This window comes from Bubalus bubalis, chromosome 15 (assembly GCF_019923935.1).
Source record: "Bubalus bubalis isolate 160015118507 breed Murrah chromosome 15, NDDB_SH_1, whole genome shotgun sequence".
Lineage (NCBI taxonomy): Eukaryota > Metazoa > Chordata > Mammalia > Artiodactyla > Bovidae > Bubalus > Bubalus bubalis.
In genome coordinates, this window is record NC_059171.1 from 24494301 (window position 1) to 24519524 (window position 25224).

Consider the following 25224-nt stretch of genomic DNA (forward strand, 5'->3'; position numbering starts at 1 on the left):
CTTCATATCTAGGTTCTCTATTCTGTTTCATTGATCTGTGTGTCAATTTTTGTGCCAGTACAAAATTTTTTTTTATTACTATAGCTTTGTAATATAGTTTGAAATCAAAGCATATGATACATCCAGCTTTGTTCTTCTTTGTCAAGATTGTTTGGCTATCCATGGACTACGGTATATCCATGAAAAATTAGAATTATTTGTTCTAGGTCTGTGAAAAATGCCATTGTTATTTTGATAGACATTGTATTAAATCTGTAGATATCCTTGGATACTATGGTCACTTTAATAATATTAGTTTTTCTAATCCACAAATGCAGTATATCTTTCCATCTGTTTATGTCCTCTTCAATTTTTTGCATCAGTGTTCTATAATTTTCTGAGTACAGTTCTTTTATCTCTCTAGATTTATTCCTAGACATTTTATTCTTGATGTGTTTGTAAATTTTTAAAAAATTTCTCTGTCTGATAGGTTGTTTTTAATGTATAGAAATGCAACAGATATCTGTGGGTTAATTTTATATCCTACAACTTTAATAAATTCATTGATGAGATTTAGTAGTGTTTGGTGGCATCTTTAGGATTTCCTATGTATGGTATCATGTCATCTGCAAGTAGTGACAGTTTTACTTCTTTTCAATTTGGATTTATTTCTTTTTTCTTGTCTGATTGAATCAAACTGGATTACTCTCTCATACCATGGGAAAAACTAAATTCAAAATGGATTAAAGACTTAAATTTAAGACCTAGAACCATAAAAGTTCTAGAAGAAGGCATAGGCAGTATGCTCTTTGGCATCAGTCTTAGTAATATGGTTTTGGATATATCTCCTCAGGAAAGGGAAACGAAGGCAAAAATAAGCAAGTAGGACTCCATCACTCTAAAAAAAAAAAAAGAAAACCTTTGTAAACGGAAGGAAATTATCAACAAAGCAGGGAGGTCATCTACTGAATGGGAGAAAGTATTTCCAAAGAATATGTCTGATAAGGCATTAATATGCAAAGTACGTAATGAAATCATGCAACTCAGTATCAAAAAACAAACAACTGGATTAAAATATGGGCAGAGGATCTGGATAAACATTTTTCTGAAGAAGATATGCAGATGGCCAACAGACACTGGGAAAGATGTTGAGTGTTGCTCATCATCAAGGAAGTGCAAGTCCTTCACTGTTGGTGGGAATGTAAATTGGTAAGTCACTGTGGAGAACAGTATGGAGGTTCCTCAGAACACTAAAAATAGAGCAATCCCACTCCTGGGCATGTACCCACAGGAAACCATGATGGGTATTTTTATATTTTCCAATTCTTTGTTGAAATTCTCAGTGTGTTCCTTTATTTTTTTCCTGAGCTTGCTGAGTATTTTTATGACCATTTCTTTGAACTCTTTATCAGGTAAGTTATTGGGCTGGCCAAAAAGTTCAAGTTTTTCCACAAGATGGCACAGAAAAACCCAAATGAATTTTGGGGCCAACCCAATACTTCTCTCCACTTCATTAGTGTCATCTTATTTTTGCATTTGGAATATATTCCTCTGTAGTCTCATTTTGTTTGAATTTCTCTGCTTGTCTCTATGAAGTTAGACTATCCCAGCCCTGAAGCATGTCCTTGTGTAGAAATGTCCCTCCATGGTCTACATGTGGCCAGCGGTTTTGGTGGGAGTGTTGGAGCTGAAACAAGCGTGGGTTGGGGCTTTTTCTGGGGTGCACAGGGACTGCTGTCATGGCAGGTGCAGACTAGAGCTGGGGGGCTAATGCCAGAGCCTGGTGCAGACTAGTGCTTCTTACGGAACATGATTGAAGCTTTTTCCTTATGTTTATTTTTATCTATTGAGTTTTTAAAAAATTACCTAAAATTCCATTATTAAAATTTCATTTTCTCTTGTTGCTAGTCTACAGAAATAAAAGTAATTTTAAGAAGTCTACCTGTGTCCATCAATCTTGGTATATTTTCTTAGTAGTTCTCACATATTGCCTATGTTTTCTCTTGTAATATCTCTATGAATAATTATAAAGTATTGAATAATACTTGTTAATTTCCCTCTTATCAATGTTATCCTCTTAAAGTTTCTTTTCCCCATCTTGGTGTGATGGCTTGGATCTCCAGGGCTAAGTGGATAACAAGTGATGATGACAGAAATTATCCATTCTTGATTTTAAGGGGATGCTTTTAATGATTCATTATTAACTATGGTATTTTCATAGTTTTCTGTAGATCCTCTTTATTAGGTAATAAAATTCTCTTCCTGATTTTATAAAAGTTTTATATTTACTGATATAGATTTCAGTTCAGTTCAGTCGCTCAGTCATGTCCGACTCTTTGCGACCCCATGAATCACAGCACACCAGGCCTCCCTGTCCATCACCAACTCCCGGAGTTCACCCAGACTCACGTCCATTGAGTCAGTGATGCCATCCAGCCATCTCATCCTCTGCTGTCCTCCTCCTGCCCCCAATCCCTCCCAGCATCAGAGTCTTTTCCAGTGAGTCAACTCTTCGCATGAGGTGGCCAAAGTACTGGAGTTTCAGCTTTAGCATCATTCCTTCCAAAGAAATCCCAGGACTGATCTCCTTCAGAATGGACTGGTTGGATCTCCTTGCAGTCCAAGGGACTCTCAAGAGTCTTCTCCAACACCACAGTTCAAAAACATCAATTCTTTGGCACTCAGGTTCTTCACAGTCCAACTCTCACATCCATACATGACCACTGGAAAAACCATAGCCTTGACTAGAGGGACCTTTGTTGGTGTTATCCTAAAAAAGTTACAATGTGTTACTTCTTTATTCTTTGGAGAATTTGTGAAGTTTGTAAACATCTTTTCCTTTACTATTCAGTAGAATTCATCTATAATACAGTCTGAGATACTTTGGATTAGATTTTCTACTAGTAATATAATTTCTTTAATGATTTAAGGAGTATATATGTTTTATTTTTATTCTTGAGGGAGTTACACTAAGTATAAATTTGTAGGAAATTGTCCATTTTATTTAGGTTATTAAATACATTGACTTAATATATAATTGTTGTAATGTCTTATTCTGATTTTATGGCTCCATAGTTGGCCCTTATATAATTTATTTGTACATTTTCTACTTTTTATTGGTATTTTCTGGGGAAATCTATTCATTGGTCTCTTCTCATGCTAATGGTGATGAGTAGATTCATATTCACATACTTGGTCCAAAGAAAACATTGGATTTGACTAATGCTCTTCTGCGAACAAACCCAAAGTTTTTCTAATGACAAACATATTAAGCATATCTTGGGAGAGGTGGGTGTTAAACTCAAGAATTTTGAGAATTTTCCCATTCTGATTATTGAATAGTACTGCTTTGCTCTCATATATTGCCCAAGTTTTTGTGTTTAACAACAAAGTAAAAAATTAAAAGTCGTATTCAAAAATAAAGAATTCAAAGCAATGAACTGATTTATTAGTTCATTCATTTATTCAATAAGTATTTGTTAGACACATGTGCCAAACAAAATCTTAGGCACACCACATTACTAGGCATTACCATTTTTCCCGGCCTAGATTGCACATTGCTCTGTAATTTGAGATGTGATATTTCTAAAGATCCAAGAAAAACACAGAATATTCATAAGGGCCAAAATCAGCAATAGGATGAAAACACTGCATCAAGCAGTTGATAGAAACTAAAACATTGGGCTTTCGTTCTATGTCTCTTCAACCTAAGTCTTTGTGACAGAAGTATATTTAGGTATGTTTCTCTCCTAGTGCTCCTGTTTATGTCAGATTGATGTCACCCAGTGAGAGGATTATTCACTTCATACCATTTATATTGCTGGTGAAATATGAATAGTATATTTATTTCTTTAACTGAGTTATTTTTTTATTTCATCACTGTCATTTCTAATATATTCTGAAAGAAATTTGGTTAAGTAGTTATGCCCACTCACATAAGGAAAACCATTTTGGCTTTGATGATACTAGTACATAGTTTACAATGTTATTACCAAAATCTAAGAGTCAATAGCCATTTATATGAGAACCATTTTATAATTTTCAATTGTGACCTGTTGCAAGTTGCTTTTTCAGGGTACAGTGTTTGGCATGTTTCCTATCCTTTGGAGGAATTTAGATACTCATTCCCATTCTCTGTTATTAATATAAATAAAATCACTTGAACATTTTTTGAAGATAGTTCTCATTTCAGTATCCATCTAAATTTACCTTTAATACTGTTTATTATGGAACTTCAGAAGAGAACTTCAGACATTTCAGGATTGAGTAGTTGTCCATCCCAGTGCAACTGAGTAACTCAGATGCTTTCATTAGTAAGTAAGATACCTTATCAGTGATTTATTTGGAGGTGGAGAATGGTATGAAGTTTATAAAAATCAACAAAGAAGTTTATTCACAAAGAATATCATAAATATTTGTTGAGTGTTGGCTATATGTTAAACACAATCTGAGCTTCTGAAGATATAGGACAGAGAACCTTGAGCAGGATAGTTACTGTTCTCTTAGGATTATATTGATGAACTTTTATCAGGTAATGGGATAGGAGTTAATGCAGGATTTAGGATTTAGTGTGGATTTAATACAGGTGCTCATAGAGCATGCAAGAGATGAAAAGAACCCAAATTTGGAGACTACAGAAGTGTTCCTGGAATAATTCTCTCTCCACCAAGACCTGAGTAACAACACTTAGCTAGGTGAAAAGATGTCAAAGTTGTGGACTTGGAGGTTGAGCATTTTAAGAAGCAGAAAACAGGCAAACAAAAATTCATGTGAAATGGATTGGGGTTATATGAAGCAGATCAAGTTTATGAATTTAATATTCATCAGCCGCACTAGAATGTGTACTGAGTGACTTGAAGCAGTTTTAGGACATGAGTCTGTCCCTCTTTGTCTTGTCATTTCATTCTTATATACTATGTATACATTTCCTTCTTATATACTTAGTGTGTGAATTAATTTATATACCACCCACTACAGGGTTTACTTCCTTAGGCCCCAAAATCAAATGCATAAAAAGGACAAAAGGAGGTATTGGGAGAAGACTGGTGGCTATTAGTAATCTGTCTGGTGAAAGGAGCACCAAATTTAGTTAAAAAAAAAAAAGAAAAGAAAAAAGTCTTGTTTTCTTTGGTTCAGAATAACATTCTCCATTCTACAGAAATATTAACAACCTCAGATACACAGATGATACCACTCTAATGGCAAAAAAACCAAAGAGGAACTAAAGAACTTCTTGATGAAGGTGGAAGAGGGGAGTGAAAAAACTGGCTTAAAACACAACATTAAAAAAACTAAGATCATGGCATCCAGCCCTATCACTTCATGGCAAATAGATGGGGAAACAATGGAAATAGTGGCAGATTTTATTTTTTGGGTTCCAAAATCACTGTGGATGGTGACTGCAGCCATGAAATTAGAAGATGCTTGCTCCTTGAAAGAAAAGCTATGAAAAACCTAGCCAGCTTATTAAAAAGCAGAGACATCACTCTGCCAACACAGGTCCATATAGTCAAAGCTATGTTTTTTCCGGTTATCATGTAGAGATGTGAGAGTTGGACCATAAAGAAGACTGAGGGCCAAAGAACTGATGTTTTTGAACTGTGATGCTGGAGAAGACTCTTGAGCACAGTATGGAGAGCAAACCAGTCAATCCTAAAGGAAATCAACCCTGAATATTCATTGGAAGGTCTGATACTGAAGCTCCAATACTTCGGCCATCTGATGCCAAGAGCTGACTCAATGGAAAAGACCCTGATGTTGGGAAAGATTGAGGGCAAGAGGAGAAGGGGATGACAGAGGATGAGATGTTTGGATGACATCACTGACTCAATGGACATGAGTTTGAGAAAATTCAAGGAGATAGTGAAGGACAGGGAAGCCTGGCATGCTAAGGTCCATGGGGTCACAAAGAGTGGGACATGACTTAGCGACTAAACACCAACAACAGAAGTCACTGATGCCAACAGCTCCAGAGTTAAACATATCAAAGCCCTGTCATCAGAGAGAAACTTTCTCAGATGTTCAAAGAATCTTGGAAAGAGACCCTTTGGCTCAGAGCAAGCCAGAGGTCCTCCTTGGACCAATCAGTTGTGGCCACTGTGAATGTGGTCTGCTATTAATGACTGCACTTGAGTCTTGTTTCCACTCTTGGACCTGTTGCCAGTATGAATTTACATAAGACTTGAAAGTTCTCATAGGAGTCTTATGAATGAAGAGGAGGGCAAGACATTTCCCAGGATAAAGGAAAATCCTTGGCAACCAAAATATATCTACTACACTAAAAGTTACTATAAAAAATCACTTAATTTTTCTGAATCACAATTGTCATATCTCAAAGGAGTATGAATTTGTATCAAGTGAGATATTTACAAAGTGTTATAAATGATTAAGTTCTATGCAATTATAAAATGCTTCTTTGATTATTAGTATGACTTTGCTGAAGTGGACACTAGAATCTAGCTCTCAAGATCTTTAATTTGTGAAAGTAGAATGATTTTCTTCAATTTCCTGTGGTTATGGACCAAGAAAACAAGCAAAAATCTTCCTTTTAAAGATGCTTTATTATGTAGCAAGAATTACGTTAGGAGCTTTGTATTTAATTTTCACCACAGTCACATTAAGTAGATATTCTAACCAAGTGCAATGTAAATTGAAGATAGTAAGTAGGTTAAGCTTCTATAATTAATAAGTATCAAAGAGAAGTATTAAATCCAGGTCTGAGAAATTCCAAAGGTAAGGAATGGATGGCAGGAATTTTTAAGGAGTCGTTTCAACCTGTATGAATGAATGTATTATAATTATTTAAAAAATTAGTTAGTTATTTGGCTGCACTGGCTCTTTGTTGCTGCACACTGGATCTTTTAGTTGTGGCATGTGGGAGCTAGTTCCCTGAGCAGGGATCAAACCCAGGTCCCCTGCATTGGGAGCAAGGGGTCGTAGCCTCTGGGACCCAGGGAAGTCACATATTATAATAATTTATTTTTATTGTTCATCTTTATAATTCAATTATTATGGTTGTGCTATTTCTTAACTAGTATTCTTTTAGAAATTAAAATAATATTTTACTCTTGTTTTTTTTTTTTTTTTTGGTGATCTAGTGATTGTATTCAAAATCCTATATTTTACAAAGACATGACTTCCCTGATAGCTCAGATGGCAAATAATCTGTCTACAGGAGCAGGAGACCTGACTTCAGTTCCTGGGTTGGTAACACCCCCTGGAGGAGGGCATGGCAATCCACTCCAGAGTTCTTGCCCGGAGAGTCCCATGGACAGAGGAGCCTGGTGGCCTACAGCCCATGGGGTCGCAAACAGTCGGACACAACTGAACAACTAAAACAACAACAGTTTTATACAGTGGATCTGTCAAGAGCAGCACTACCAGTTGATAAATTAAAAAATTTAATTCTGAATGGAAAGCTTGATTTTTGTAAATAACTGCAAGGAGAGAGGGATAAGTAATCACAATTTGTCCAGAAACAGTATAATAGCCTCCAGAACATTTTATGGAAAATTCTTAATAGCAGGTCAACATTTTTGGTCTCCATAGTAGAAAGTACAAGTAATAAGGAACTATGAGAATTTCTGGATTCTGAGCAGCTGAACAGAATACACCCTCTATTCTTTTAAAATCTGTATCTAAAAGGAGGAGGTATCTGGCCCATCTGAGCATGTATGATTAATTTTGTGAAATAGTGTTCTAAATATGAATAGTAGTTTTCTAATTATCATTGTAAAACAAAACTTTTCAGCTAGATATCAAATATCTTAAAAGGTCTTCTGCTTAATGTTTCTTAATATAATGAAATGTTATTATATCCAAATTATATCCAAAGCAATGAGTGAGCCAGCCATGTGATAGTTCTCATCACTGGGATATTTTATGACCCTTTCAAGTATTTCTGCAGACACATGGGGGGCAGAGTCTACTCTTCATGAAGCCTCTTCAGGCTGGTTACTGTTTAACTCTTGACTTCCAGAAAGTTTCTGTGCTATGCCTTTCTTTGTTGACCTGACTTTAGGTCTGTCCTTTGTTGGTCCGGGTGGCCCAGAAGGTAAAGCGTCTGCCTACAATGCAGGAGACCCGGGTTCAATCCCTGGGTCAGGAAGATCCCCTGGAGAAGGAAATGGGACACCACTCCAGTACTCTTGCCTGAAAAATCACATGGACAGAGGAGCCTGGTAGGCTACAGCCTATAGGGTCACAAAGAGTCAGACACAACTGAGCGACTTCACTTTTTTTTTTTCTGTTGGTCCGATGTGTATACTTAATGGCTCTCTTTCAAAGAGCATTATTTCTTTTAATGTTTAGGCTCCTTTGTGATTAATCCAAACTTGTGGCTTCACATATTCATCTGGGAACCATAAAATTATTTATATACCTGTGAGAACAATCTCACCCGCAATGTATTGTCACATTACTCAGAAAATATGTTTCTTTGGACATGATTTCTTATCTGTGGGTTATCTTTTCCATGTACCAAAAATGTCCCAGGTACATATAGCTTTCTTATTTGAAAATACTTTCAAACATTGTGTCCTGTGATGTTGGAAGAAAATGTTATATTATTTCTATTTTGCAGGTGGTAGAACTAAAGTTTTATGGGATGATATTTATACAACTGTCACATGGCACATTGGGAAGTAACACCGTGTTTGTCCTTCTCCATCTGACTTAGTGTACTACCCTCAAGATTGTCCATGTACACACACACTACATCTTCTTTATCCATCCATCTATTGATGCATACTTAGGTTGTTTCCATATCTTGTACATAATGCAATGGATATAGAGGCACATATATCTTTTCAAATTAGTGTTTTCATTTTGGATACGGAGAAGGCGATGGCACCCCACTTCAGTACTCTTGCCTGGAAAATCCCATGGACGGAGGAGCCTGGTAGGCTGCAGTCCATGGGGTCCTGAGGAGTCAGTCACAACTGAGCGACTTCACTTTCACTTTTCACTTTCATGCATTGGAGAAGGAAATGGCAACCCACTCTGGTGTTCTGGCCCGGAGAATCCCAGGGACGGGGGAGTCTGGTGGGCTGCCGTCTATGGGGTTGCACAGAGTCAGACATGACTGAAGCGAATTAGCAGCAGCAGCATTTTGGATAAATAGCCCTGAGTAGCTGGATCTATTCTTAACTTTTTGAGGAATCTCTATAGTGTCTTCCACAGTGGCTACACCAATTTACATTCTCATCAACACTGTATGGGTGTTCCCTTTCCTCCATGTCCTCTCCAACACTTGTTATTTCTAGCCTATTTAAAAATAACCATTTTAATTGGTGTGATACCTCATTGTAGTTTTGATTTGCATTTTTCTAATGGCTAGTGATGTTAAGCATATTTTCATGTGCCCATTGGCCCTCATATGTCTTCTTTGTTAAAAAGTCTATTCGTGTCTTCTCATTTTTTAATTGGGTTGTCTGGGTTTTCTTCTGTTGTTGTTGAGTTTTATAAGTTCTTTATATATTTTGGGTGTTAACCCCTTATTGGATATACAATTTGAAAATCTCTTCTCCCATTTGATAGGTTGTCTTCATTTTGTTTGTGGTTTTCCTTGCTGTTCAGAAGCTTTTTAGTTTGATGTCATCCCATTTGTTTGTTTTTGTTTCCTTTGCCTGAGGAGACATATTCAGAAAGATATTGCTGAGGCTATTGTCAATGATGCCCAACTTCTTTTAGGAGTTTTATGGTTTCAGGCCTTACAACCAAATCTGTATTACATTTTGATTTGATTTTTTTGTATGGTGTGAGATGGTGGTCTAGTTTTATCATTTTGCACATGATGACAGTCCAGGTTTCCCAGCACCATGTATTAAAGAGATTATCCTTTCTTCAGTATATGTTCTTTGTTTGTTATTTTAAATTAATTATCCTTACATATATGGGTTTATTTCTGGGCTTTCAATTCTGTTCTGTTGATCTATATGTCTGTTCAGCCAGTACTATGCTATTTTGTTATTATAGTTTTGTAATTTTTAGTATTACTTTGGCTATTTGGGATCTTTTATGTTAAATTCTGAAAGAGATGGGAATACCAGACCACCTGATCTGCCTCTTGAGAAATTTGTATGCAGGTCAGGAAGCAACAGTTAGAACTGGACATGGAACAATAGACTGGTTCCAAATAGGAAAAGGAGTACGTCAAGGCTGTATATTGTCACCCTGCTTATTTAACTTATATGCAGAGTACATCATGAGAAACACTGGACTGGAAGAAACACAAGCTGGAATCAAGATTGCCGGGAGAAATATCAATCACCTCAGATATGCAGATGACACCACCCTTATGGCAGAAAGTGAAGAGGAACTAAAAAGCCTCTTGATGAAGATGAAAGTGGAGAGTGAAAAAGTTGGCTTAAAGCTCAACATTCAGAAAACGAAGATCATGGCATCTGGTCCCACCACTTCATGGGAAATAGATGGGGCAACAGTGGAAACAGTGTCAGACTTTATTTTTCTGGGCTCCAAAATCACTACAGATGGTGACTGCAGCCAGGAAATTAAAAGACGCTTACTCCTTGGAAGGAAAGTTATGACAAACCTAGATAGCATATTCAAAAGCAGAGACATTACTTTGCTAACAAAGGTTTGTCTAGTCAAGGCTATGGTTTTTCCTGTGGTCATGTGTGGATGTGAGAGTTGGACTGTGAAGAAGGCTGAGCACCAAAGAATTGATGCTTTTGAAGTGTGGTGTTGGAGAAGACTCTTGAGAGTCCCTTGGACTGCAAGGAGATCCAACCAGTCCATTCTGAAGGAGATCAGCCCTGGGATTTCTTTGGAAGGAATGATGCTAAAGCTGAAACTCCAGTACTTTGCCCCCCTCATGTGAAGAGTGACTCATTGGAAAAGACTCTGATGCTGGGAGGGAATGGGGGCAAGAGGAGAAGGGGATGACAGAGGATGAGATGGCTGGATGGCATCACTGACTCGATGGACGTGAGTCTCAGTGAACTCCGGGAGTTGGTGATGGACAGGGAGGCCTGGCATGCTGCGATTCATGGGGTTGCAAAGAGTTGGACATGACGGAGCGACTGATTTGATCTGATCTGATCTGATGTTTCCATATAAATTTTAGTATTTTTTTTTAAACATATCATTGGGATTTTGATAGGAATTTCTTTGAATATGTAGATTTTTGTAGGTAATATGGACAGTTTAACAGTTTGCACAAAATATTTTTTCTTTGTGCCATCTTCAATTTCTTTCAACAGTGTCTTATAGTTTTTAGTGTAAAGGTCTTTCACCTTGGTTAAATTTATTCCTAGGTATTTTATTCTTTTTGTTGCAAAGAAAATAACCTTTTTGATTGAGACCTACATCTGTTCTGTTGCCAATAAAATAAACATTTCTTAAGTGATAAGTGATTTAAAACTTTAAGAAATATGGAAATTCTTTTCATCTAAGTCAATTAAAAAAAAAGTTCTTACAACTCTTTTCTTTGAAACCGAATTGACATAAATTTAAAACCATTATTATCTGCATCTTTCAGAACATCTGTTAATTTGCTAAATGTCTACTAGGAAGCAGTTTAATATTTATTACCAGGAAAATAAAGGTATATATTTCAATTTTTAAAATATTAAATAAATAAAAGTGGAATCAGACAATGTCCTAGCCCTGGTGTTATCCCTAAAAGTTGTATGACTTTGAGAAAGTCACTTCTCTTTCTTGCTGTGGGCCTATATTAGTTCTCTTTTGCTGCCTTTATATACTACCATATACTTAGTGGTTTAAATGCACAAGTTTATTATCTTTTATTTCTGTAGGTCATAAATCTGATCCAGGAATCACTGAGCTAAAATCAAATTGTTGACAAGGCTGCACTGCTTTATGGATGCTCAAGGCAAGAATCTGGTTGCCTTGCTCATTCCGCGTATTGTCAGAATGTATTTCCTGGCAGTGGTAGGATGAAGGCCCCTGTTTCTTTGCTGAATGTTGGCTGCTGGTCATTCTGAGTTTCTAGATGCCACCCGCATTCTTTGACACGTAGGCCCTTTTGTCTTCAAAGCTAGCAGTGGCAAGTGCCTGCCTTTTTGTACCTTCTTTCTCCGCCTCCTTATCTGTCATCACATCTCTTTGACTATAGTTGGGAAAGATTTTCTGCCTTTTTTTTTTTAATTTTATTTATTTTTAAACTTTACATAATTGTATTAGTTTTGCCAAATATCAAAATGAATCCGCCACAGGTATACATGTGTTCCCCATCCTGAACCCTCCTCCCTCCTCCTTCCCCATACCATCCCTCTGGGTCGTCCCAGTGCACTAGCCCCAAGCATCCAGTATCATGCATCGAACCTGGACTGGCAACTCGTTTCATGAAAAGATTTTCTGCTTTTAAGAGTTTAAGTGATTAAATTAGGGCCACATTGATAATCCAGTGTAGTGTACTCACCTCAAAATCCCTACTTGCATCATATCTGCAAAGTCCCTTTCGAACGTGAAGTAACATTCTGTGAATTTGAGGATGGACGTTTGGAGGTCCATGTTTCTTGCTACCACATGTTCCTTATGAGATATTTTAGCTCTTTCAAGTTTCTCTCTGCAGAATAACTCTTCTTGACTTCAGAGAAATAAGAAATATTGGGAATATTGTCTGCTTCTCTGGAACTAAAATCTTTCAGTTTAATTGCATTAGAAATAACTTTCAGGATGGATAAAATGGGTTAATGTCATCAGTAGGTATAAGCTTAAAGGTACAAGTTCTATGGATATAATATACAGCATGATGGCTATGGTTAACAATATTGCATTGTATATTCAAAAGCTGCTGAAAGACTAGGTCATGAAAGTTTGCATCACACACACAGTCAAAATTTGTAACTACATGTGGTGATGGATGTTAACTAAACACAGTGGCAATCATTTTGCAATATACACATAAATCATTATGTTGTACACCCAAAATGAATGCAGTGTTATATGTCAATTATTGCAATTAAAACCTTAAAAAAATTTTTGTTAAAACATTAAAACTCCTACTATAGATTATAAATATATAGAAAAATTCTTTAATAGTAAAAGCTATATTTAAATATTTTATCTAAACTATTTGAAACATTGAGAATTAAAGTGCTTTATCTGTTTGTAGAAAAACTTCTTAAGAGTACTTTGAACAATGCTTGCCTTCTTTTCATCATATGAATAAAGAACAAATATCTTAAAGGAATTGTTCTGGGAAAACAAGCCCTCTGTTCTAATTTATGCTAAGCATACTGTTGCAAGTGAGAAACCTGAAAAAATTTAATAATGAGCTTGCTGTCCTTTATTCTAGGGAAAACAATCCATGGGTTGGGAGAGTACAATGCCTCTTAAGCAGTAGAGATTTCCTCCTAAGGGATTTTGGACAAGAGCAAGCTATGTAGACTGTTAAGAGTAAGTGATGTGGATACAGGGCATGATTAGCAATGAGGTTGGGTGATTTCTTTAAAGGCTAGATGGTTCTGTTTTCTAGGGTGAGGTAAGCTAGCTAAAGCTGGGTTGGAGGATTGTGATTGGTGCTCACTTTCCTTGACAGGGAGGCATTTCTGTTAGTGCAAGCTGGCTTAAGTACAGATTTGTGATGTGGGCTGGGCAGCTGGGTCTGCCTCCATTTTGCAGGTCCTGTTATACAAGTTAACATTGTGAGTGAAAGTTGTTCAGTCATGTCCAACTCTTTGTGACCCCATGGACTATACAGTCCGTGGAATTCTCCAGGTCAGAATACTAAAGTGGGTAGCCTTTCCCATCTCCAGGGGATCTTCCCAACCTAGGGATCAAACCCAGGTCTCCGACATTGCAGGCAGTTTCTTTACCAGCTGAGCCACAAGGGACGCCCACGTTAACATTATCGATAGCAAATATAAGGTTGATTTTTGTTAATGCAGTTAGTCACCACCATGAAAAAATTGTACTCTTGGTTGTTTAGTGTCAAAATAGCTGAAGATCCTACTTCAAAATGTGAAGCATAATCACATAAATCCACTAAAAGAGAACTGTAGCTTAAAAGAAAACCTAACATAATAAAACATGAGCATTGAGCAATGACGAATAAATTTATCAGAAACAAAGTGAAGCAAAACCCAGTTTTATTAGTCATTGGAAAAGTACAAATTAACTCCATAATGGTAACCCATTGCCAACAGAATGACTAAAATTTCAAAGATTAATGAGTGAATAACGAATAATGAATTAATAGTCATTAATTAATGACTGACAGTACCAATTATTATTGATGACGATGTGCAGCAACTAGAACTCTCAATATCTATTACATCTGAATGTATTCATCATTAAAATAAATAAACAAATATTTGGTCTTTGTCCCTAGCTCCTGGCACAAAACTTCTAAAGCCTTTAGAATTTCCAGAGTAATGAGTGTCATTAGAATGTTAAAGAGATACCCAGTGGCTGGGTCTCCTAGATAGCTTCAGAATGGGTGCTAGTCACCAGAAAGACCAAAGCGTGATTAGAGGGTGGACGCTTCACCCTCCATCCCCTGACCTCTATCTTTCCTTTAACCTATTATTCTTTTCCTCATCTCTCGATGGACATTGATTGAGCTTTTCATTTTTAACATGTACAGTTTCAATTATATATTTTTTATTCCTGTTAATTACAGCCTCTTCAGTTCCATCTGCTTACTTCTCATTTGTTGTTTCAGTCGCTAAATAGTGTCCGACTCTTTTGTGACCCCATGGACTGTAGCCCACGAGGCTCTTCTGTCCATGGGATTCTCCAGGTAAAAATATTGGAATGGGTTGCCATTTCCTTCTCCAGGGGATCTTCCTGACCCAGGGATCAAACTCATATCTCCTGCACTGGCAGGTGAATTCTTCACTGCTGCTCTATCGTGTGTGTTAGTCACTCGGTCATGTCCGATTCTTTGTGACCCCATGGACTGTAGCCCACCAGACTTCTCTGTCCATGGGGTTCTCCAGGAAAGAATACCGGAGTGGGTTGCCATTTCTTCTCCAGGGGATCTTTGCTACCCAGGGATTGAACCCAGGTCTCCCATGTTGCAGGCAGACTCTTTACCGACTGAGCCACCAGGGAAGGCTATCAGGGAAGCCCTTATTTCTCCTAGGTTTACTATATACATATCTTTGTAATTGTATTTTTCTTTTATAAATTTTATATGTTTCATACATAGCTGTTTTCTATTATGTCAAAGCCATTCCAATACCTGCAGTTCTTTCTGTTTAAACCTTTATTCCTTGTCTGCTGATTCTCACACACTGTGGCTGGTTTTTCTGTGTTTGGTGATCTTTATAACAAGGTTTGCAACCTTGCTTCAGTCTGTGCTATCCTCGTGGGTCTGTTTTAGGGTAGCTTTCTCCAAAGAGTTTACTTTTGCCTCTACTGTTGCCTGGATAGGTGGGAGGGTGGGACATTCCTGATACTTGAGACCTCTAATCCCTGTTATGGGCTTCCCGTGTGGCTCAGATGGTAAAGAATCCACCTGCAATGTGGGAGACCTGGGTTTGATCCCTGGGTTGGGAAGATCTCCTGGAGGAGGGCATGGCAACCCGTTCCAGTATTCTTGCCTGGAGAATCCCCATGGACAGAGGAGCCTGGTGGGCTACAGTCTGTGGGGTCGCAAAGAGTCGGACACAACTGAGTGACTAGGCACATAATCCCTGTTATGATTCAGAAGAAAAGTCTCAGACTCCATTTTCCCTCTTGGTGCCATGACATTGTTGCATTGGGGCTATGCCTCTTAGTGGTGCCTATTGATTAAGCCTCTTTCCTTCTGGCTATTCAGCTCTCTGCTTCTTTAACCTAGACTCTCTTCCTGTGTGGCCTGGCTCTAGGACGTTTCATCAAATCTTTCAGGGTTTCTGCTTTGTCTTCTGCCTCACCTAGTCGCTGTCAGTGGAAGTCCTGTGGTCATACCTCCTTAGCTGACTTGTCTGTTTCCTTTCTGGGGGAGGGGAATGTGACTCCAGAAACCGTCTCCTACCTTTCATGATCCCATGGGTATCTCTAAGAATGTGCAGTATATGGTCTGGTTGAATGATTGCTCATACCTCTTAGATACTAGGGATCTTGGAAGTAAAATCAAGTCAATGGCTTCTTGGCACTTGGTAGTACAAGTGATAATTCCAGAAGATAGCTATATGTTTGTATACAAGAGAGTGAAAAAGCTATCTTTGGGGAGTTTTATTTTGAGAAGCAAATGCTGGCAATGACTGTGTCACTTGTATATGTGACCAGCTAACAAGAAGCAGCAGCCAGAACCTGGACAGCATTGCAAAGATTAAAAACACAAGCAAACAAAAAACAGTCAAATCTATGTGTATTCTCTGTGGAAAGAAAGAGATGAGAGTTTCAATGCTGTTAAGGACATTCTAGTTATTTAAATATCAAATAGCTTTAAATATGAACTATTTTCTGTTCTTCCTAGGAAGCATAAAATTCTGGGTAATATATGGATGATCTAGATGAAGAGAATTCATTTTCTATACAAGTCTGTATATAGATGGATAACTTCAGGGGAGTTAATGTCACATTGTCCAACATATGTAGATAACATGAAAATCTTCTAAGAATTACAGAATTTTATAGAGAATCTGCCTGCCATGCAGGAGATACAGGAGCTGTGGGTTTGATTCCTGAAGATTCTCTGGAGGAGGAAATGGCAACCTACTACAGTATTCTTGCTGGGAGAATCCCATGAACAGAGGAGTCTGGCGGGCTATAGTCCACGGGGTCACAGAGAGTCGGACACGACCGAGCGCATGGCACTTCATAATAATAAAGGACCATCTCCATTCAACTCCTGTAGGAGACTAAGTTCAAATTAGGTAGAATGCTTTGTTTAAATATAAAGAACCAGCCAGTGACACAGACAGTTCAGGATAAGTTTTTGATTTCCAGACCAGTGCTCTTTTCATTGTAACCTGCTGCCAATCTAAGGATGGGTGAACAGGGCCTGTAGACAAGCTGAATAGACAGCAAGAGTCTTTGAATCAAAGCACATCTAAAATTGGAGTTGGCTTTATTTAGGCCTTTAACAAAAAACACTAATTTGTGAAGAGATGTTAGCAAAAACAAATCTTTCTTGAATTATCACTGATTGAAATGTCATGGTGTCTGCTGATTAAAACTGTGTGTGCAAGGGAAGGAAAACTTGTAGCTTCATTTCTTCCTAATGAGGTAGAATTTGGCATTCATCTAAAAAATTAAAAATATGTTTCCATTTTCATGGTGCTCATTTCTATCATTTTATGTCATTGAATATTTAATGAGGAAAAATATAGGGAACAATAACATTTTGAAAACATTAGAAGTTATTTTTTAAAAGAATAATAATTATAGCAGGCACTTTATTGCGCTGTGTGTGCCAAGCATGGCTCTAATTGGTTTAGGAATTTTAACCCATGTAACTCTCAGAATAGCCCCATGAGATAGGACTTATTATAATCTATATTTTAAAGATGAAGAAATGGAAGCACAAGGAGATGAACTTTCTCTGGGTCAAACAATTAAGCCTAGGGACAGCATGTTTCAATATTACATTTTGAGATATTAATATTAAATATTAATTTAAAATGAAATATTTTACAAATCATTATGTATTTAGAAATGAATAGCAGAACCAATTATAAATCTAAATGAAGTTTTTTTTCGTATCAGGTCATTCGATGGCTTCTGAAAACCACTTTTCCAAGTTTGAGTCTGAGATCTCAGAAGTACTCAAATCCATTCCTTTTGTTAATTGTCCTTTCCCCATTTTTCTAGGCTGCTTTTGTTGATGCTCTTCCACGAGGCCCAACTTTACTCTGAAAATAATTGATGTCGGAAGACAAGCAAGGTGAGAAAATTCTATAGAGAGCAAGGCACTCTATAGAGAAGTGCCAATGGCCATGTTATTATGTAGTTTCTATATGAACACAAATAAAGGATATCTGTAATGAGTCACAATCATTGGATAGTTTTATGTCATTGTCACCTTAAGTGAGGTGCCCAGCCAGTGACGTCGGTTATAGAAGGAAGAAGAAAGGTTTCAGAAAGTCAAAATGAAAAATAACTGTGGAATTGGAGGTGACAATGGGAAAAAAAAAAAGTTGATGGCAAGGGATGTAAAGATTGTTGGATTGACTAGGAGAATATGATCTTGAATTGAAAAGATCTGGATCTTGTTTGTTCAAGATTCTTTTGCAGATAAACCAGAATGTTTTCCCAACATTTTGGTCTAAGTACATTGTAGCACACACACCACAGAGTATCTAAAACAATGACCAATGTTTCCATCATTAACTTTGTGTTTGGTTCAGAGATGCCACATGGAATATTATATATAAAGAACTTGACATAGTCTAAATGGCTATATACATTTAGTGTAAATAAATAACTTGGAAGAACATCTTGAATTGGGTATTTCCTTAAGTCATAAGAATGAAATTCGAGTCTTAATGGAATACAGAGTGGGAAATTTCTTACATTTTTGCCGTTTGCTTGTAGGGATATTGAGAAGGACACTGTTAAGGATGCTATCTCACATTTTCTTTTTGATGTTGACCCACAAAGGAAATGCCTGACAGATTTCCATGTTGTGAAAAGTTGTACTTCTCTTGAGTCACTGCTTTTTAAGGTTTTTGGATCATTATGTATCTGATAAGGGATTATACTTCTCTCTTTGCTTTGGACACCAGGAATCTCAAAAACTGAATTTGCGGAGCTTTTAAATATGAGTTGCCAGTCCAAGTTCGATGCACGATACTGGATGCTTGGGGCTAGTGCACTGGGACGACCCAGAGGGATGGTATGGGGAGGGAGGAGGGAGGAGGGTTCAGGATGTGGAACACATGTATACCTGTGGCGGATTCATTTTGATATTTGGCAAAACTAATACAATTATGTAAAGTTTAAAAATAAAATAAAATTAAAAAAAAAATACAAGTAAGCATGTAAGCTCCTGTTGGATTCCATTTTATGTACCAAATCCATCTAATAGGCCTGCCTTTATTCTCCTTTGCACTCATTTTTCATTTTTTTGGCCTGTTGCAGTATCTATATTTTTGTAAGCAACTCCTCCAAATCATTTTGAAAGCATGTAAGGTGTAATTACCTGAACAAATCTTCTATTTTTTTCCTTATCAAAGCTTGTAAGTATGGTAAACAGTGATAAATGAACGATCAACTATGCCAAAATGACGTATCAGACAACCGTATACCATTATTTTGAGCTTGGGACTCTAAAGTATAGAGATTAGAAATAGAGAAATCTTAATGTTTTATATTTTCAATAATGGAAAGGGAGAAAGATAAGTATACAATTTAAATATTGAACATATGTATTGGAAAAACTTAAAAAAAATTTTAAGAGGTAAGAGCTTTGTAATGTGTTTTGCTTAATGTAAGCCAATTGTAATTTATCCTACTTGTTTTTCCATATGAGTCAGTGAGAGTATTCAAGGGACCAAATTTAATTTGTTATACATTCGCTTTGGCTTATTCAAAGGTTAGATTGTTGAAACTGAATTTCAATAGCGTAAATAATAGTGATGGGATTGTGACTGGAGGCTAGGCGGTTTGCTGATCTCATCCCCTTAATCACTGTGTTTCATTGTTTGTATCTGTAGGGGTAACAATGCTAATGTGTAGTAACAAAAGACCTCCCAAATGTAGGGGATTTAAACCATGAAAGTAGATTTCCCGTTCACATGTATGTGTTCACCATTTCTGGCTGGGGCTTTGCCATCTGTTGTCTTCAATCTTGAACTGAGGCTGATAGAGAAGTTCCTATTAGGGACGTTGCTGGGCTTATAACAGAGGGGGAAATAGAAATAGAAACATGATTCATGGGCTGGATCTGAAAGCTTCTGCTGAGAAGTGGTATGTGTCACCTTCTGTTCACATTTCATTGTGCGAAGAAAGTCACATTGTCTAAACCTATTGTCAACAGGATGGGGTTGTGTAATCCTCCCACAGAGGAGCAGTTGTGAATGGTAATACAATATATAACATTGCTGTGAACAAGAGTCTTATCTCTTGTATGTTTTGTTTAGCTAGACTGAGCTTGGTATAGTGTATGGAACCTAAATCGTATAGCTGTCAAGTCCACACACTACCAGACTATCTGATCTTGACCCTGGCTCAACCAGATAGATAGCATTTCCTTCTTCCTGTATTGTCTAGGATGACTATTCTTTGAGGTGGGGAAATGTGAAGCAATAGCCTCTTAATAAAGTCTCCTCTCTCACATTCTTTTCTGAAAGCCTTTACAATGGATAAATAGAAAGTATATATGTGACCTTGGCAAAGGTATGAGGTATGGCTTATATTTACCTCATAGAGTTGTTTTGAGGATCAAAGGAGATGATTTTGGGATGATCTTTAGCAGGGTGTTTGGCATATCGAAAGCGTTCAATACATTTTATTAGTAGTAGAATTAATTCTAGTATAATATCATTTTCTCTCCTTATGGATCACCTAGGCTTCCTTCATAGCTCAGTTGGTAAAGAATCCGCCTGCAATGAAGGAGACCCCAGTTGGATTCCTGGGTTGGGAAGATCCACTGGAGAAGGGATAGGCGACCCACTCCAGTATTCTTGGGCTTTCCTTGTGGCTCAGTGGGTAAAGAATCGCCTGCAATGCAGGAGAACTGGGTTCGATCCCTGGGTTAGGAAGATCCCCTGGAGAAGGGAAAGGCTACCCACCCCAGTATTCTGGCCTGGAGAATTCCATGGATTGTATAGACCATGAGGTCGCAAAGAGTCAAGACTGAGCAACTGAGTGACTTTCACTTCACTGGATCACCTAATACTTGCTGCTGCTACTGCTAAGTCACTTCAGTCATGTCCGACTCTGTGCGACCCCATAGATGGCAGCCCACCAGGCTCCCCCGTCCCTGGGATTCTCCAGGCAAGAACACTGGAGTGGGTTGCCATTTCCTTCTCCAGTGCATGAAAGTGAAAAGTGAAAGTGAAGTCTCTCAGTCATGTCCGACCCTCAGCGACCCCATGGACTGCAGCCTTCCAGGCTCCTCCATCCATGGGATTTTCCAGGCAAGAGTACTGGAGTAGGGTGCCATTGACTTCTCCAAGAAAAGATATATGTGAAAGACATTATTTATTTAGCCACTAAAAAAGCAAGATGGCTGTCTGAATTATTTGAAGACTCTGCAATAAACCTGTACCCTCTCATCTACTCTGATCCTTCAAAGTTTCATGGTTAGCTTCTTGATACATGTAGACAACTGCTCCCACTCCTGCAACAAAACACTAATTCTAACACTGGCCTCTCATTCATTGCCAGTCATCAAACTCAATATTATATATAGTGTAGGTTTAACTGACTTTACTGGTCAACATCAAGAAATTCACTTAAATCTTAATGATTTTAAAAGGAATCAAACACTTCTGAATTAAAATTTTCCATAAAATACACATGGTTTTAAAATTGGATGGCCAAAATACTCCATAAAATATGTTCTGAATTTAATGAACCCAAGGCTGTTAGCAATAATTTCATCCTCAATGAAATCAACACGTATGGCAAAGATTTGTCTACTCTTGTGACCAACATGGCATTTGCGCACCAATTTCAACTTTAAATCTTACAGGACTGTACCAAAAGTGAATGTGGTTGTTTACTTCAGCTCAGTTGTTTAAATCATTTTCTGAATAAAATGGAGAAAAATTTGCAAGAAAATAAATGAAGGACATCATTCAATATCATACATACATTTGCATTGACTTTTCCCCAGAGAAATTATATATTATCATGTTAGTACCATGGCTTGCATTTTCTTTGTTTCTTTCTCTAGAGAAATATTTTCCTTATGGTGGAAATTCAATGATTTCTTTCCTTATAATTGAAATTCCCTGTTTGCATGAGGCCTAAGCAGAGTAAATAAAGATATAAGTGAAGGAAGCTGACAAAGAAATGTTAAATGGGTGCTCTTTCCTTGTGTGTAGGGGGCACAGACATAAATGCACATGAGGTAGTTTTACATCACTAGAAACAAGCCTTGAAGCCCTATATGAATAAATATTTTGGACAGTGAGATAATTTATTCCCATTTTGTAGCTCTAGAGATACTTGGTTTTTATTTCTAATTGATTTTAAACCATGTAACCCCTTCTCCCACTTTGCAAGTATCCTCTATATGTATATATGAATTGGAAGGCAGAAAAATACTTACAGAACCTTGGAATGAGTGAGTGTTTTTGTAAAATAAATATACTATTTTAATGGTAGTGATACCTTCAGGTGATCTCTTTTGTAAGTCTTTTAATCTTGTGTCATATGCCATGGGTTTTGAATGTGAGTGTTCAGTGAAGAATCTGTAATCTGAATGATGATCCAGTAATTGTCTCCTTTGGAGGTGTGGACTAACTGCATGTTAAATTTCAATGGAGGAAGGATGGATCCACACATCTCTGGGATTGGGAATGGGCTGGGTCTGAGGAATTTTGCCAAAATGACATGGCCCCTGGTGTTGGTGGGGTACAGGTCTCCACAGAAGTCCCACCCATCTTGTGTCAGGGAGGGCTTTTACCTTTTCATGCCCTGGTTCCCATGGTAACTTGGTATATTATTTGCCTTTGGCATTAATCATGGCATATCGTGTTAAATTAGAGCCAGGGACTCAGCTACAAATGCTTTGGCTTCCTGATATATGAGAGATAGCATGATTGGGAGAAAAGAATTTGTAAGTAGCAATTAGAAGAGCAGAGGTAAAGAATTGCCCTGAGATTTATTTTTCCGGTGAAGTGCAGTTAATGGAGCATGTAAATGGAAAGGACTTGCCATTCTTTGGCGAGTTGGTACATTCCCTGATTTAATCAAATGAGACTGAAGTGTGCCTTTACTTTCTATACAGTCTGACAAAGGTAATTTAGGATGGAGCTTTCAGATGAGTGCTGGCTGCTGCTGCCAGGGCTTATGTCTTACGAAGGAACCCCAATTGCAGATGTCTTCTTCAGCTGATTGATAGGCAATAAGAAAGTGAAACAAGAGCTCCATCTTCAAGAAATGAGAAAAAAAAAGTTGTGTTTGTTAAATGGGGCAGAAAGATATCTACTCTCCTCTTGTGATTTTTGTGTCTCAGTTAGTCCTTATGCAGATCTGAACTCCAGCATGTGAAACCAGATACACATTTCCAATGTAACATGCTTCATTTGAGTCATAACATTTTCACTGAACTGCATATCCCATAATGCTCCAAAGTCTGCCTAAAAGTTTTTGGCTGATTAGAATTATCCACATTTGCAAATTATTGATGTTGGACATGGAGAGAAAAGTTCTTATTACAAAAGACTCAAGTTCTTATTGTAATTACTAGAAGAATGTAGATTAAAATCCTTGTTTTCATCCTCAAATGATTTCCTTCTGTTCATATAAAATCTATCTACTAAAAAGTGAAAACAATTCTCTAAGTCCACTGTATAATGATTGTTTATTACCCCAGCACCTTCCCACTGCCCTCTCTCTTTCCATTCTTACACACATTTTTCACATCTTTACATACCTAGCAAAGGCATGGCTATCTGCTGTGGAGATAGATATAAAGCTGAATAATTATGATACAGTGTGTCTTGACAATAGTAGACTGTCTATACTAGACGATTAAGTCTGTGTAAGGGATTTGGAAAGATAGAGCCAGTAACTCTGTCAGAGGTTTCGGGGTGAGCTCGAGAATATGTCATGCAGGAGCCCGAGGAAAAAAGAAAATTCCAGCCAAGGGGAATAGGCAGTGCTACAGAGACATGAAAAAACAAGGTATTTTCAGTTCCTCGGGTCTGGTCAAGATTCCAAGGAAAGTCTAAGAACAAAAGGTAATGACAGGAACCTTCCCATGTGACTAAGCTGGATTACTGCACTTCCCTGGTGGCTCAGTGTTAAAGAATCCGCCTGCCAATGCAGGAGAGGTGGGTTCGACCCTTGGGTCAGGAAGATCCCCTGGAGAAGGAAATGGCAACCCACTCCAGTATTCTTGCCTGGGACATCCCATGGACAAGGAGCCTGGCAGGTTACAGTCCATGGGGTTGCAAGAGAGTTGGGCACAACTAAGTGACTAAACAAGCTGGTTTACCACATTGACTTGATGTTGTAAAAGTGCACAGAGCTTTATGATAAAGCATGTAGTCAGCAGCAAAGTTTAAATGTTGATCTTCTCCTCGACAAAACTCTCAGGTGTGTTAAGTGACTGTAATATTCACCTAAACAAGGTCCACATTGGTAAAGAAGGTCCAGATATTTGGTGCAAGAAGCTCCCTGATATTGGAGAAAGTATTAACAAGAAAAAGTGATGATTGTCCAAGATTATTGTCAGATTTATCTTTTGGATTACTAGGATGTCTATGCAAGTATTGGACAGGTTAAGTTTGAAATACTAATAAGCCAAGACAGTTGGCTTGTAGCTGGAAATACAAATTAGATTCCAGGAAAGAAGCTGAGATTTCAGACATAAATTTGAGAGTGCCTATCATAGAGTTGGTAGTTAAAGTCATGAAGTAGATGAAAATACCCCAAATTGCTGTAGATGAAATTCTAGAAAGCCACAAAGTTTAATTGATGGTCTAGGGGGAAACTGATTGGCATTTGTCTATGGTCAACTGAGCAATAGTTCCCCCGCTTTTCCCTTCCTCACAGTACCCAGATTTTTGCTTGGGTATCCACACATCTTTCCATTATGCTGCTGATGTGTGTCCTCAAAAGCTGACTCAGACTCAGCCTTAGGGGTGAGCCCTGGTTTATACAGCTATTCAGAGTAATCCTATACCATTGCCACAATGATGGGTTCAAATAACCCAATCCTAAGACAATCAGAACATTTCTAGGGTGAGAAGAATTAGTTTAGGAAAGGGGAAGAGACCCAATTAAATTTAATTAGACATGATGGGATGTTTGCTGGAGGTTTTTTTTTTTTGGAAATAAAAAAGCTCCTGAAAGGCAAGCTCCTCCTCCTGATTAATAGGTATGGCCTATTAACGTGAAAAGTGGAACTGTTATGACCTAGAATAAAACTGACATCGGAGAACCAGAATCCAAGGAAAGAAACCAAGTTCTTGGTGAGCTGCCTAATCAAATCAGCCCTGACACCTGCCATAACTGAAAATTCCAATAATAATACCTTATAAATTACTGTTTAGGCCAATTTTAGTTGAGTTCTTTATTTGTAATGACCGTTATTCTAACAGATACAATCTCATTATCACAGTCAAGAAGACGTTGAGAAAAGTGTCAAATGTCGTAGATCACTGAGGTTTGGGAGTTCATTCCTGGTCTTTGCTAGAGCAGCCTTGG

The 25224-nt window shown here is 37.7% G+C and overlaps 1 long non-coding RNA gene across 11 annotated transcripts in view; it reads left to right on the top strand.

The window, feature by feature from the left end:
- The window catches only part of LOC112579143, a 167432-nt gene that overhangs the window by 136453 nt on the left and 5755 nt on the right, over positions 1–25224 (top strand). For all 11 annotated transcript variants that reach the window (XR_006544883.2, XR_006544886.2, XR_006544887.2 and 8 more), the window contains one exon: positions 17710–17782. This is a non-coding gene — a long non-coding RNA (uncharacterized LOC112579143). The remainder of the gene's footprint in view (positions 1–17709; positions 17783–25224) is intronic.